We start from the raw sequence: 14,734 nt of genomic DNA on the forward strand, positions 1-14,734 counted from the left end.
AGGGAGAGAAGTGGAGGGAGGGAGGGAGGGAACGAAAGAAGAAGGACCTAAAACATATTGAGCAATTGCAAGGCACCATGATGAATGACGAGTACCATGGTATTTACCCTTTAAAGCTTATATCTGAATAAAGAAAACAGAAACAATATACTGGGCCTCCCCACCCCTGGAGCCGGGGCAGTCATGAGATGGGGTCTTTGCCTATCGGTGTAAATGGGGTTCTTGACGTGTTAGCAGATTCCAGTGTTCTTTCCCCAAAGAGGCTCCAGCCAATGGGTAGCTCTTGCAACTGTGGCTCCCAGCTTCGCTTCTGCTGCTGCTTATTGATGTGGGCCCCCAACACTGTCCAAACACGAAAAGCCAAAATGAGGAAGTGAGAAGGCCAGACAGGCATCACTGATGCTGCCGCTTGTTCCGGGACCCTGGAAACTGTCCGGCTCGCCAGCGATCATCATCCTTAATAAATGGTCGGGGGTTCCTGTTACTCCAGGGTCAAAATACCATCTAATCCGCTCTCCCACTGGAGGCCCATCCACCAGTCCACTATCGGCTTGATAAACTCTAGAGACAGCTAGTTCTAGGGCAGAAACCCTCTTTCTGACAGTGAACCAAATAAGGTCTGAATATCAGTAACTGCTTCCCACTGTCCGGCCCTCTGGAACTCTGAAAACAAGATTAACTGCCTGTTAAAATCTACCTTGCACTTGGGCTTCCCTGGTGGCGCAGTGGTTGAGAGTCCGCCTGCCGATGCAGGGGACGCGGGTTCGTGTCCCGGTCCAGGAAGATCCCACATGCCGCGGAGCAGCTGGGCCTGTGAGCCATGGCCGCTGAGCCTGCGCATCCGGAGCCTGTGCTCCGCAATGGGAGAGGCCACAGCAGTGAGAGGCCCGCGTACCGCAAAAAAAAAAAAAAAAAAAAATCTACCTTGCACCTTAAGTCAGGGCCCCTCTGTGAAGCTTTAATGCTGCTGGTTGTAACAGAGAGAAGCAACCTATGTTCCCTTGACGACAGCTTTATCATGGACAGAATTCATCTTTGCCGCCTCGTGAAATGGTTCACTGTCTTGGCTAGGCAGCCACGATCCATTTGCCACAGGCTAGGGTGCTCTGCGGTACCCACTTATCCTCGGGGATACGTCCCCAGACCCCTAGTGGATGCCTGAAACTACAATAGTACCAAGCCCTATATATACTGTTTTTCCTATACATACATAGCTATGACGAAGTGTAATTCATAAATTAGGCACAGTAAGAGATCAACAACAATAATGATAACATAGAACAATACACTGTAATAAAAGTTGTGTGAATGTGGTCTCTCTCTCTCTCTCTCTCAGTATTTCTTATTGCACAAAGTTAATGCCCTTTCCATCTTAACTAAGCACTGTCCCACGCTGTGGCCGTAACCTTTGCAGTTTGACGTGCGGCAGCAAATCTAGCTCAGATTTCTTTTCCCTTCCTCACGGTTTCACAGATAGAAGATTCGTTCTCACTGCAGATCTTAGTAACCTCAACATATGATTTTTTTCTTTCCTTGTTAAGTGGAGAATTTTCACCTTTCACCTAAAGGAAGCACTTCATGGCACAGTCAAATTGGTCAGAGTGAGGCTGAGAGATTCTTGGTGAACTTTGTCAATTTCAGCTGGACTAACCTTTTCAACAAATACGTAGTTCATGGGTAGCTAACATTAGGAACCCTCCCTCAGCCCCGGGAGTCTGGGCTTTTGCATCCAGTGTGGGATGCAGCTTTGAACAGCAGGAAAAGCAGAGCTTTCAATGGTCACATCCAACAGGCACTGGGCGAGGTTTGTGCATCGGCAACTTCAGATGCTGAAATTTCTACAGAGGCACCGCCCTTGGTTAGTTATAAGGCAGGTTTATACTCCAGCCATGCAGATAACAAACAAGAACGTACAGGCTGCCATATATACAATTACTCAGCCATGAAAAGGAATGAAATTGGGTCATTGGTAGAGACGTGGATGGACCTAGAGTCTGTCATACAGAGGGAAGGAAGTCAGAAAGAGGAAAAACAAATATCGTATATTAACGCGTATATGTGGAATCTAGAAAAATGGTACAGATGAACCTATTTGCAGGACAGGAACAGAGACGCAGATGTAGAGAACGGACATGTGGACACAGTGGGGGAAGCGGGGTGGGATGAACTGGGAGATTGGAATTGACATATGGGAGGGAGGTCCAAGGGGGAGGGGATATATGTATATATATAGCTGATTCACTTAGCTGTACAGCAGAAACTAGCACAAAGTTGTAAAGCAACTATACCCATCCCTCAAAAAAAAAAAAAAAAGAATGTACAGGCTGCTCTGCTTAAAACTTTCCTCAGACTTTTTTGCCCTTGAAAACACACAAAGAAGAACGAAAGCTCCCCGTCCTGGCCCAAGTCACCAAACCAAGTTTCTGGTGCCCAAATTCATGTCTCTGAATTTCTCTGCATCATTCCAAGTCCCAACCTCCCTGATTCAGTATTTCAGATGCTTGAGTAAATGTTTGCCTGGACATTTGCTCCTATGACCAAAGCTTAGAAAATGATTATTTCACTGCACGGTTGCAGAGTGCCTCCGAGACCCCCTTGGACATGCATCCCACCACTCTGCTATTTATACCCACATCTTAGATGTTCTTTGAAGAGTGTCACCCACCTAGTGCCAACGCGGAAATCAGAGGAAAGTTCTGGTTCCCATGTGCACTGAGAATGCATTTCCTTTCCACTGTTTTAGAATTCAGAGTCCCTTTGTCCCCAGAAGCCCAACCCTAACCCACCACAAATTTGTCCAAATTAGTGAGGTTCTAAGTCTGTCTTGGGACTCTTTCTAGAATTCTTTTTGAAGGTGGAATTGCTGCTCTGGCTCCTAGAGAGAACGTGTGTTTCTTTCTGGAGCATTTCTGTGAGGTTCTGGTCAGTAACCGGCACGGCGCTAGGCTCGAAGCACGCAGGGCACGGGGGAAATCAGCTCTCTGCAGGAGCCCGGGACAGAAGAGGCCAGAAACTCCTGCTTCTCATCCACCCTGTGCTCAGGTGGTCCACAGCCTGACTCTGACCCTGACCCTGACCCTGACCCTGACCCTGATGGAGAGCCTCTGCTCTCCTGGGCTCTCCCAGTGCATGTGACAGTCTCCCAGAGGTGTCATATTAGACAGAGTCCAGCTCTTGACAGCTGTGAGATAAACATGCTTGATGACAGCTCAGTGGAAGAAACCTGCCATCTCTGTGGAGGAAATAGTCTGTGCTTTGGGTCGTTGTAGTGGGAAGTGTGTTGTTGTTCTTCGGTTTTGTTTTTGGTCTTAAATTTTTGGGTTTTGAGTTATCTGCTGTTTAAAGACCTTTCTTACCCCAAAAGAACTCTCCAGAAGGGTGAGGAAGTTTCCCACTGGCACCTAGATATTGGCGAGGCTGAGTGCGGGCAAGTGTTTCTCTCAAACACAGCGAGGTTTTGTGTTTTGGTTTTGTTTTGCTATTTTTCATTTCTACTGCTTCCCCTGGATCTCCATTGTTGGTGGGCCAGTTTCCTCATCAGGCTGGTGCTAACTGCTGATGCGGGTCGTGGGGAGGATTTGCTTGGCAGGACAGGACCAGCCTGTGCCGGGGAGGGGGGCACAAAAGTGTCATTCTCACCATAGTTATAACAGCCACCTTTATGTGAGCACATGCTGTATGCAGGTCACAGGCAAAGGCTTTTACAAGCACCCTCTCTCTTAATTTTCCCAACGGCCTCCCGGCCAGTGCTATTATTCCCTTTATAGGTGAGAACACCGGGGCTCAGAGAGTTAGAACATGTCGCAATGTCCCGGAGTCTGTAAGGGGCAGGTTTGCGGTTCAGACTCACTCAAGAGCACTTGTTCATAATCATTAGGCAACACTACCTGTCCAGCAGCTTTGCTCCAAGCCCTCTGTTCTAACATAAAAGCCTCGGATAAGACAGGAGGAGGCTGGCTAAGCAGTTACATGACTATGCCTAGGTTCTCTGCCACGGATGCTTGCGTGATGGCGGAGCAGAGAGCCACCAACTTCATTTCACACGTCCCCAGGCCCTGGGAGCATCTTGGTCCCTGGGAGGCGGCCGCTGACTCCCAACGGCCAGCGCTGCCTTAGGCTCTGCCTCCTGCCCAGACTTCTGTTTCCCTCTGGTCAGCTTGAAGTGGCAACACATATGTACTTTAAGGTGAAAAAGGAATGGCAGGATCTGTCTGAAATGGTTCAAAGAGCCCTCAGCAGGCTAGGAAAATAGTCCGACACAAACAGGAGCAAAACTTGGGGGGGTAAGTTACAAATGAATTGAAGGTTGATTAGAGAAAAATTAAATAATAGAGGTAAGTAATAACAAGAGGAAAATAACATCAAGAATCCCACCATCCAGCCTAGAGATTATCATACTAAGTGAAATCAGAAAGAGAAAGACAAATGCCATATGATATCACTTGTATGTGGAACCTAAAATATGACACAAATGAACTTATCTATGGAACAGAAGCAGACTCACAGACATAGAGAACAGACTTGTGGTTGCTGGGCGGGGAGAGGGGTGGATTGGGAGTTTGGGATTAACAGATGCAAACTACTACATACAGAAGGGATAAACAACAAGGTCCTACTGTATAGCACAGGGAACTATATTCAGTATCCTGGGAAACCAAAACGGAATATAAAAAAGAATGTATATATGTGTATAACTGACTCACTTTGCTGTATGGCAGAAATTAACACAACACTGTAAATCATATACTTCCATTAAAAAATAAAAAAACATAAGCATTGTCTTATCCAATCATCTCAGGCACTGGATGTCTGATGATGTCAGCTTGTCCAGGGTTACACAGGTCATCAGTGGTAGAGAGAGAACCAGCTGTGTAGGGCCAGCACCTGTGTTTGTCTTCCCACACCTCCATCTGGGCTTCAGGTGCATCCTACCCAGCACTGAGGCTGCCCAGAAATAGGAAATAGAAATCACTCGCCTAGGAGCCTGAAAAAGAGAGGCTGCTCACCCACCACCGTCCCTCTACACAGTCCCTGCTTTCCTGAGCTGCAGGGTTGGCTCCCAGCCCCAAAGAGCTGCCTGCAGCCTTAGGAGGGAATCATGAGGGTGTGTGTGTGTGACTGACAGAGGGAGGGAGGGAGACGGAAGGAGAGAGGCAGAAAGAGACCTATATAAAGAGAGGAAACAAGCACAGATGACAGGAAGAAATAAACAGTGTTAGAAATAGCAACGAGAGAGACATTCAGACAGAAAGGTGACAAAGAAAAGAAGAAAAAGAAAGAAAGAGACGTCAGAGAAAGCGCAAGATAAGCAGAGTGGGATGGACAGGCAGAGAGAGAAAAAAACCAGGGAGTGGAGAGCAGGCTGGTCACCTCCGATCTTTCTTTCAAGGCCCATCTTTTTAGGAAGGAGAAATGCAGGTGGGCTCTCCTCGCACCTGCATACCCAGCGCCCCCTGGTGGAAATTTGAGTTCCGTTCCTCAGTGGCAGGGACCCTGCGTCCCCCATACCTGTTGAAAGGACAGAGAATGGTGGGGTCTGAAAGGACAGCGAATCGTTAAGCCGGCCCAGGTTGCCCGTGGCTCGGTCTGGCCCGGGTGTGTGGAGTGGCTGCCAAGGACTGTGGCGCCGTGTGCCGCGTGGGAGGCGGGGAGTTGGTGGTTGGAGGTGTGAAGAGATGCGGTCGGGGCTCCGTAGATGCACCGCCTCCCGTAGGCGGCTCTGAGCGATGCGGCTGCACCTCCTGCCGGCGCCAGACTGATTTCCGCTGCTCCTTTCCTCTGAAATGAGTTAAAAGAAAACCAGGGAAGGTTGTGCCCCTCCAGTGATTCGCCAGGGGGCGGGGAAGAGGAGACCAGCACAGTCTGGGACCTTCCCCGTGTTCTCTGGCCTCTGGTCTGACAGGTGGTACCAGCCTGGGTTGACCTTGTACCTTCTGACATTTGAGGGCCTGCCAGGGGGTTTTAACATTTTCCACGCCACGGACCCTTTCGGCAGTCTGTGGAAGCTTACAGACCCCTTCTTAGAATAAAGTTTTAGAAATGTGTAAAATAAAGTACATAGGATTACCAAGAAACCCACTTATATAGAAATACACAAATGTATGATATAGAAATATATATACCATTTTATTAATACATTAAATAAGATGTGATATCTTATCACTGTAACATATGAAGTTGTATGGTTATAGATGTTATTGTAAGATGTTATTGTAAGAATCTTACAATGTTATTGTAAGATTGATATCTTATCACTGTAACATATGAAGTTGTATGGTTATAGATGTTATTGTAAGATTTCTGCAACAACTAATTTGACATGAAACTGTGATTTTTATTGGTGACAAAGGTACAGGTACTTTTCATCAATTGTGGTTTGTTATCTCCTTTCATCATTAAAGGAAATGCTAAATTTCACTTAGAGGTAAAAAAAACCAAGGGCATCATTCTTTTCTCATCCAAGTTCACAGACTCCCTGAATCCTACACATGGAGCCCTTCGGAGTCCATGGACCTGAGCTTAGGAAGCTGCAGAGATAGAGGTCTTGTCCCAATCTCATTGTACCAAGGCACCACCTGATACCACACAGGTTTCTAGGAGCCAAAGCTCCCAAGCGAGTTAAAGGCACGCAGCAATTCAATGGATGGACTCCCTCATCACTAATCATAATAGTAACAGTACACACTTTAGGAAAAAAAAAAGATGGCCAAAATGCCTTATGTGCCAACACCATGCAGAAGCCTTTATGTCATTCCATCTTTCCACCCCAAACTCCATCACCAGCCCAGACAACCCGACAATATCCCAGCAGAATGCTGATTTCCCGGGTCATCACAGCCAGCCTCCAGCTCCAGGTCCCTGAAGGATGCAGGTCAGAAGGGCGTCTCTCAGCCTCTGCAGAGGATCTCAGCCTAGAATTTGTTCTGGTAACGGACTCTCTCCGTTCCTCTTCGCTCCCAGCCTTCTCGGTTCTAAATGCCACTTTGCCACACACTGGGCCAAAGAGGCTTGCTTACGTCACCTACTTTGATGACTGTTGTTCAGCACGTTTCTCTGGTTTGACCTCAGATTGAGCATTTGTCTCATAGCCCCTTTTAAACTATAGATAGGAAACACTTTGGTTCTCCTCTTGGACCCATGGGACGTGGTATAGACTCCCATCAGGCTTTCCCAGCAGGCAAAGGAAGGTTGTGAGGATAAGGGATGCTGTTGGTGGCCACCTATATCCATCCCTCAGGCCTTTCACGTTACTGAGCTCCCGCTGACTTCCCAATGCCAGCATCTCTTTGCCTGGGGGGGGCCTCTGACAGCCGCCAAACAATGCCTCATACAATTGTGTGTAAATATCCAGCTTCCTCACTCCTTGAGTGGGCAAATTCTGAGAATCTGGGGGAGCCATCCATGCCATTTCCTTGAATCTCCCCCACGGGATTAAACTCCAGTCACCCACGGTGGTAGCTGGCTTTATCGGCTGCCTTCCTGGTTTCCTGCATTTCCCCCCAAAAAACAACCTGCACTTGAATCTTTGTCTCAGTGTCTGTTTCTTAGAGAAACCACGATGAGACAAAAGCCCCCATCCTCATGTGGAGAGCTTGTCCCTGGGGAAAGGAATGGGGTTCTGGGGGCACAGTTGGTCCAGAGTCCTTGTATGTTTGAGGAGAATCACAGCTAACCAGCTCCAGCCTTGGACCCCTGACGCAGGCCCTGAAGTCCCTCTTTAGATACTTCGTCAGGGACCAGGTTCTCTTTGGTGGGGTCTTTCTAAAGCTTCCATGTAGGGGCTCATCAGCTGAGGACACCAGGGGTGTATCTATGAGTCAGGAAGAGGGTCCCCAGTACTTAAAGTCTGGGCAAAAGAATCTTCCTCATCTTCCTCCAAGCCCTCAGAGATCCCTTCTAGCTAGGTCCTCCCTGCAAGAGAGCTAGAGGCAACCCTCCAGGAGTGCGGGATATTACAAAGCAGTTGGCTTTAGGCACTTCAGCTAATGACCTGCCATAATTCTCCCCCAAGGCAAAGCGGTAGTTAACTTTCCAGAAAGTGCAGGGAAGCGGTGGGTTATCCAGCTGCACAATGTCCACATCTGTAATCGCTTCCCTCAGACACAACAGATCAATATTTGGGCCACAGAGCAAGGATCCACTCTTGTGGCTACAACCAGAGTCCCAAGGTCACCAGCACTCCAGGGCCCATGAGGGGCCCAGCCAGTTACTCTGTCCACATCTCACCGGAGAACATAGGCAGGAGAACCCTGATCCTCATTAAATTGCTGGTAGGACAGGCGGACAAGCTCTAGAACAGCTCTAAGATGTGGAATCTGAGGCACCAGGGACATCATAGAGTAAACCTCAGGGAGACACTGAAAGATGTTTTGGAAACCCTTCTTGCCTTCGGGGAGCCTGCCTGGATGTGAGACCCTCCCTCTTAAAGGTGAAGGAGCACTGCAGCACTGCCATCTAGTGGACAAGAGAGGAAATGTCACAATTCTCAGAGGAGCCTCTGGGAGCTGAACTCAGGGGCTAGAAAATGCTGACCTAGCCTGCCTTCCTGGCCCTCTTGGCTGGACTAAACTTCAGACAGGGCTCTTCCTGACTCTAGGCCCCTGACCTCTCTTTTCTTGTGCATGCCTCAGGACCACCGCTGACCTCACGGATGGTGTCCGCGAGCCATCCACCTCTGATAACCAGGAGCATCTTCAGGGCACAAGGGTGCTATGCTCCGTGGCCACCTTATCCTGCCTCCAAGCGTATTCTGCACCACTGGTCACTTCACTAATTGCAGGTCCTTACAGTGTTGCCTGCAGAGATTTCTGGACTTCCCAGGGGCCCCACCCAGGCCATGGGGAAGAAGCCTCACCTCCCTCGCTGGGCTGGGTGCTATTGCCACAGTGCTCTGGCCACATGTTGGTCCAGGGCACCCTGTGGGTAGTCTGTTTCCCCACGAAATTCCAAGACCCTATCTTCTTTGGTTTCTTTCCATTTTTCCTCCATCTCCAAATCTCCCCGGCACAACTTTGTAATTGAAAGGGGAAGGGGGCCGCCCTCCCTCCTGGGGAGCAGGACTTCCCTGTACTGGAAGCCACATGAAAGTCTAAATTCAGACCACCCAGCTTCGCCCTTCCTCTGTAAAGTGTGGCTATTGGAGCCTAGAAATCCTTTTCTCTGTCAACAAAGCCTACAACTGCAGGCTTCCCTGGTGGCGCAGTGGTTGAGAGTCCGCCTGCCGATGCAGGGGACGTGGGTTCGTGCCCTGGTCCGGGAGGATCCCACATGCCGCAGAGCGGCTGGGCCCGTGAGCCATGGCCGCTGAGCCTGCGCGTCCAGAGCCTGTGCTCCACAACGGGAGAGGCCACAACAGTGAGAGGCCCGCGTACCGCAAAAAAAAAAAAAAAAAGTCTACAACTGTGAGCTTCCTATTGACCCAGAAAAGTGTAATTTGACATACAGAACTAAACAAGGACGCATTTGTCCCGGGATGCACTAACTTCTCTTTGAAGCAATGACCCATCTTATTTAATAATTGAAGGAGAGACCAGAACAACCAAGAATTAGGGGTTATTGGAAATGAAAATACAGTGGTTTATTATCTAAGAAAATGTGAGCCCTGGTGAAACACAATTTTTCATGTGTGTCCATTTGGGGGGGGGAAGAAAGAGTTCAAAGTTTTCATTAAATTCTCAAAATATCAAATTGCCAAAAAGTTAAGAGCTGCTGCTTTAAGGCTTCTATCTGGCTGGCTCTGAAGGTGTAATTTGCCCCACACGTCTGTATCATGTCATCTGCAAACAGTGACAGTTATACTTCTTCTTTTCCAATTTGGATTCCTTTTATTTCTTTTTCTTCTTTGATTGCTGTGGCTAAAACTTCCAAAACTATATTGAATAATCATGGTAAGAGTGGGCAACCTTGTCTTGTTCCTGATCTTAGAGGAAATGGTTTCAGTTTTTCACCATTGAGAACTATGTTGGCTTTGATAAAGGAGGCAAGAATATACAATGGAGAAAAGACAGCTTCTTCAATAAGTGGTGCTGGGAAAACTGGACAGCTACATGTAAAAGAATGAAATTAGAACACTCCCTAACACCACACACAAAAATAAACTCAAAATGGATTAAAGACCTAAATGTAAGGCCAGACACTATAAAACTCTTAGAGGAAAACGTAGGCAGAACACTCTATGACATAAATCACAGCAAGATCCTTTTTGACCCACCTCCTAGAGAAACAGAAATAAAAATAAACAAATGGGACCTAATGAAACTTAAAGTCTTTTGCACAGCAAAGGAAACCATAAACAAGAGTAAAACAGCACCCTCAGAATGGGAGAAAATATTTGCCAACGAAGCAACTGACAAAGGATTAATCTCCAAAATATACAAGCAGCTCATGCAGCTCAATGTCAAAAAAACAAACAGCCCAATCCAAAAATGGGCAGAAGACCTAAAGAGACGTTTCTCCAAAGAAGATATACAGATTGCCAACAAACACATGAAAGGATGCTCAACATCACTAATCATTAGAGGAATGCAAAGCTACCATGAGGTATCACCACACACCAGTCAGAATGGCCATCATCAAAAAATCTACAAACAACAAATGCTGGAGAGGGTGTGGAGAAAAGGGAACCCTCTTGCACTGTTGGTGGGAATGTATATAGATCCAGCCACTATGGAGAACAGTATGGAGGTTCCTTAAAGAAGTAAAAACGGAACTACCATATGACCCGGCAATCCCACTACTGGGCATATACCCTGAGAAAACCATAATTCAAAAAGAGACATGTACCCCAATGTTCATTGCAGCACTATTTACAATAGCCAGGACATGGGAGCAACCTAAGTGTCCATTGACAGATGAATGGATAAAGAAGATGTGGCACATATATACGATGGAATATTACTCAGCCATAAAAAGAAACGAAATTGAGTTATTTGTAGTGAGGTGGATGGACCTAGAGTCTGTCATACAGAGTGAAGTAAGTCAGAAAGAGAAAAACAAATACGGTATGCTAACGCATATATATGGAATCTAAATTTTAAAAAAATGGTTCTAATGAATCTAGGGGCAGGACAGGAATAAAGACGCAGAAGTAGAGAATGGACTTGAGGACAAAGGGAGGGGGAAGGGTAAGCTGAGACGAAGTGAGAGAGTGGCATGGACATATACACACTATATAAAATAGATAGCTAGTGGGAAGCAGCCGCATAGCACAGGGAGATCAACTTGGTGCTTTGTGACCAGCTAGAGGGGTGGGATAGGGAGGGTGGGAGGGAGATGCAAGGGGGAAGGGATATGGGGATATATGTATATGTATAGCTGATTCACTTTGTTATACAGTAGAAACTAACACACCATTGTAGAGCAATTATACTCTGATAAAGAAGTTAAAAAAACAAACAAACAAACAAAAGAGCTGGCGGGGTAATACAGCCTTCTTGGTGCAGACACCTAGTCCTTCCAACAAGCTCACAAAGTGGTGTGCAGCCTTGCTCCTGAATGCTTTCACGGGGACTAAACCGAGTTGTCTACAGGTTTTAAAAAATAACCAAAGATTTTCAATATTTGTGGTAGGCATAAAACTGAGTTATTTCAAAACTTCGTTTGGAAAAGCCTTGTGCCTTGGCGTGACAGGGCTATCAGTAGATCCCATTGTTGCACCTGGGGAGCTGTTAAAAATTGCGATTCCTGGGCCCCGTTCCAACCTTACTGGTTGGAACCCCCCTGGACAGGGGCCTGAGAAGCTGTGCTTTTATCAAGTTCTCCAGATTCCTATACAAGGAGCCTAGCACTGGCTGGTGGGAGCCAACGGTAGAGAGCCCTGTGGGTCGTCCATGGTTCTGGCGGTGCCTGAATGTGTGAGTGGGGGAGGGAGCGGGCTCAGTGGGGAGCGGATGAACTGGAGCAACCATTCCCTCCAGGCCCCACCTGGGCCCCTCTATCAATCAGCCTTGACACGAGGATTGGAGCATCGTTCTCTGTTCTCTAAACCCACGACGTGGTCTGACCACATGGGTAGCATAAGAGGGCGCACCCTGGACACTCGGGATCTCCATCTCTGATCAGTATGATGAATGGAGTTCTGACCGCAGGTGTGGATTCCTCCACTGAGAGCTTATTGGAGACCAAGTGCCCGGGTACTTTCCTCATAGCCCGTCCCCTACTTCCTCGGTGACCACAAGACGGCGCTTTTTCTCTTCCGGTGCTTTGTAAAACTATCCAGCACAGGATAGAGTAAGCGTGATCGCCCACGTCCTCACCCCGTAAGGCAGTGTGTCGGGGGTTCCCCAGATTACCCTCGGGTTCGCTAATTCACAAGATGAGCTCTCAGGATCCAGAAAAACAGTTATCCTCAAAATTATGTGTTTTTGTTGTTGTTTGTTTTTCAGTGAAAAGATAAAGACAGAAGTCAGCAACAGAAAAAAGGCACAGAGTCCATGAGAGACCAGGCCAGGGTCTGGGTACAGGCAGATGCTGGGCTTACCCTGGCCGGGAGGCTGGCCTGCAGCAGACACAGGTGGGGTAGTAGGTCCAGGGCAGTCCCAGCTGTCTGGCAGCCACACAGAGCACGTCCTAGGGCTCAAGCGTGCACCCAGCCTGGTGCCAGGGAGACGGTATGGCCCTGGCCGTGGCACACACAGGTATGAGGGCACAGGGTCGCGCTCTGCGATGCAGGCTGCAACAGCGGCGGGCCAAAGGTCGTCTTTCTTTGCTTTTGGCTACAGGATTGTTAGAGCATTCCCTGTTGTGATACCTGCTGCCTCGGCCCATCTAGTTCATTTTTTAAATATTCTGATTTTTTTTAAGGAAATGTGTTATTATTTAATAAAGATAAAATCTTTCACAGCGTAGGGTCCAAGAGAGTGCAACCCAGCCACAAAAGCCAATAGGAGCAGTGCCAACGGCAGCACAGTGATGGGCTAGGAGTCAGGGGTGCAGGTGAAGACCCTGAGCTGGGCCGCCAGCCACACGGTACAGGCTGCGGGCGGCAGGGAGCACTTCTTGCCACTAGAGGGCGCCCGGCGGCCGCCGCGGGAGGCTGCTCGCAGGGCGCGGATGGGCGCAGCCGGATTCCGGGGGCTGCGGAGAGCGCAGTGTCTCCTCACCGCCCACGGCCCTGCCCTGGCCTCCCGCCAGCCCTCGCGCTCTGGGCCACTCTGGCCAACCCGGCTCCGCCCCTTCTGTGGCCACAATAGGCGGGCGGTGGTCCCCGACTCGCTTCTGCTGGGGCACCTCCTCCGTGCCGCCCTCCGAGTCACACTGTGGGCATTTCTTATGGGGTTGATCCCAGGGCTCCATACTGGGGCGGTCGGGCCATCTGCTTGATTCTCTGCCCACCCATGGGTTTATACCTTTAGGGATGACACCTGGGAGAATTGGGGACCCATGACTCGCAAGATGACTCAGAGAATTGCATTCCCCCGGGGCCCTGATGCATCCAGGCTGCTGGTGTGGGCAGAAGTCTGTGCCAATAGACACGGAAGGCCCCTGCCCACCCCAGTCTGCTTTCCATCCTCTGGCTGCCCAATGTCATGCAAGATGGAGAAGCCCCATAGGGCCGCTGTCCTTACTCCCAGCTGAGGGAGCAAAAAGAGGGTGCTGGTAGAGAGCCCTTCCTGGAACTCCAGCAGCCCTGAGAGAGGCCTGCTGTGTCACCACAGGCAGGTCACCCCCTCTGTCCTTCTGCACCTCAGACCCCATCTGTAAAGTCCTAATTTTAGGATGTGATTTTCTAGGTTGCTGGGAAATAAATCTGTGAGGGCAAGCACTGAATAAAGTCCACCTAGGAAAAATGGGAAGGAAGAGGAAGGAAGCAAGGGTGAGAGGAAGGAAGTCTTCTGCCAAAAATTCAGGTCTCAGCAAGACACTCATGCTAGGGCCTTGGGGACAAAATGGTGAATCTGGCAGGTCACCTGGGTGCCAACGAATGCCTCATGCACCCAGGGCCTCTCCACTCCCTTCTCAGAACTTCCAGAGACAGCCTTGGTGGCGGAGGGAACAGAGTGACTCAGGGCACCCTCCCAGTCTGGTCTCTGCCACAGATTCCCAGCCCCGCCCCTCTCTGGGCCTCAGTTCCCTCATCTGCCCAAAGGGCTCTGTGGTTTTCTACCGTCCCTTTCTGCTGACATTTCAAGTAGTCAAATGGTCCAGGTTCTCAGCCTTCCCTGGTTCAGATTAAAACTGCCTGGGGAGCTTTAAAATCTTATAGCCTGGACACTCCTCCCCCCCCCCCCAATTTTGATGTAATTGGTCTGGGGCGGAGTGCAGCATCAGTATTTTTTCAAAGTTCCCCAGATGCTTTGAATGCGTACCCAGGGCTGGGAACTTCTGGCATCTAATTCCTGCTAAGAAATGTTTGCATTCTCATAGGAGACTCCTGGAAACGGAAAAGTCCCCCCTCAGCTTATCTCTAGTGGTGGAATAACAGGCACAGTCATGACATGGAGTGGTATTTGGGGGCAGCCCCCCCGCAAAGGCTTATGAGTCTGTTGACCCTCCAAAGGCTTTGGGTGGATAACAGGCAGGACAAGTAGAGGGGTCCTTTTCCTCTCTCTCCCCTCTCTCTCTGCCCCTGTCCCCCACATGTTCCTGTCTGGTTGTCCCCACTTCGTTCATCCCCCCCAATCTGATGGCAGCGGCGTTGATGCTTGGTAGCAGCTTCCACATCTGGGATGGCTTTCTGGCTTCTGCCTTTCTCCCCAACTTCTGTGTGTGTGTGTGTTTGAGAGCCTTTCTTCTC

Source organism: Pseudorca crassidens, chromosome 15, assembly GCF_039906515.1.
Source record: "Pseudorca crassidens isolate mPseCra1 chromosome 15, mPseCra1.hap1, whole genome shotgun sequence".
In the NCBI taxonomy this organism is placed as follows: Eukaryota; Metazoa; Chordata; class Mammalia; order Artiodactyla; family Delphinidae; genus Pseudorca; species Pseudorca crassidens.